Genomic DNA, 1,429 nt, shown 5'->3' on the forward strand with positions numbered 1-1,429 from the left:
AGTTGTGTTGCACAACCAGCCTGATGCTTCTTAGAAGCTGAGCCAGGACTCTCGAGCAGAACCAGGTCACTCCAACTATATCTGTGGTTACACTTGAGCCAGGACACTTAAGCTATGCTTGTGGTTATAGGCAGCATTAATTTCTACAGCCTAATGTAAGAGTGAATTAAAAAGAAATAAATGTATCCTTAAAAAAAATAAAAGCCCCCTTCTCCTCTGTCACATTTAGCTGCGCCAGGACCTCCCACCGCTTCCAGCCTCCCACCCCCCGACCATGGATTCCCACAAAGCGAGTGAGCTTTGGGCCTTGGTGAAGATGTGTAAAGCAGGATCCGAGCGTCCTACACACCAAAGAAATGTGTTTCCTGAGGGAGTGGGTGGAGAGCATGGGGGGTAAAGTACCACCTGCTACTCATAAAGCTAAGCCACAAGTCAAGGAAGGGGAAAAGACCGAGGAAAACATAAAGAGGACGAACTATCAAGTGAAGAGAGTGATCTAGAAACTGACAATGATGGTTTAATTGAGGCAAACACTGGTGCCCCTCAGAAGTGGGAGATGGAAGACTGAGGAGATGACGGATCAAGCAAATGAAAAGGAGGGGGCTGCCATTGAAGCCCTAAATGATGGTGAGCTGCAGAAAACCATTGACTTGTTCACTGACATCATCAAGCTGAATCCTCATTTGGCTATTCTGTGTGACAAGAGAGCCAGTGTCTTCGTCAAATTACAGAAGCCAAACGCTGCCATTCGAGACTGACAGAGCCATTGACATAAACCCCGGTTCTGCTCAGCCATCAAGTGTGGAGGGAAAGCACACAGACTCCTGGGTCACTGGGAAGAAGCAGCTCATGACCTCGCCCTTGCCTGCAAGCTGGATTATGACGAGGACGCCAGTGCAGTGCTGAGAGAATTTCAGCCTCGGGCGCAAAAAAAAAAAAAAAAAAAAAAAAATGCTGAACATCAGAGAAAGTACAAGCACAAACATGAAGAGCAAGAGATAAAAGGAAGAATAGAAAGGGTGAAGAAGGCTCGGGAGGAGCATGAGAGAGCCCAAAAGGAAGAAGCCGGAAGACAGTCTGGAGCTCAGTATGGCTCTTTTCCAGGTGGTTTTCCCGGGGGGGGGGGGGGATGCCTGGTAATTTACCTGGAGGAGTGCTTGGCATGGGAGGGGACATGCCTGGAATGGCAGGAATGCCTAGACTCAATGAAATCCTCAGTGACCCAGAGGTTCTTGAGGCCATGCAGGATCCAGAAGTCTGGTGGCTTTCCAGCATGTGGCCCAGAATCCAGCAAATATGTCAAAATATCAGAGCAACCCAAAGGTTATGAATCTCATCAGTAAATTGTCAGCCAAGTTTGGAGGTCAAGCATAATGTCATAACAATGCTGAATGAGGAGCAGCTTAGCTCACTTGCTGGATGTTGCAAT

At 47.8% G+C, this 1,429-nt stretch overlaps 1 pseudogene; it reads left to right on the plus strand.

Annotated features, from left to right (window-relative positions):
• Positions 1-274: 274 nt before the first annotated feature.
• LOC127237378 (hsc70-interacting protein-like) lies at positions 275-1,429 on the plus strand (annotated as a pseudogene).

Source organism: Phodopus roborovskii, unplaced genomic scaffold (assembly GCF_943737965.1).
Source record: "Phodopus roborovskii unplaced genomic scaffold, PHOROB, whole genome shotgun sequence".
NCBI classification, from domain to species: Eukaryota; Metazoa; Chordata; class Mammalia; order Rodentia; family Cricetidae; genus Phodopus; species Phodopus roborovskii.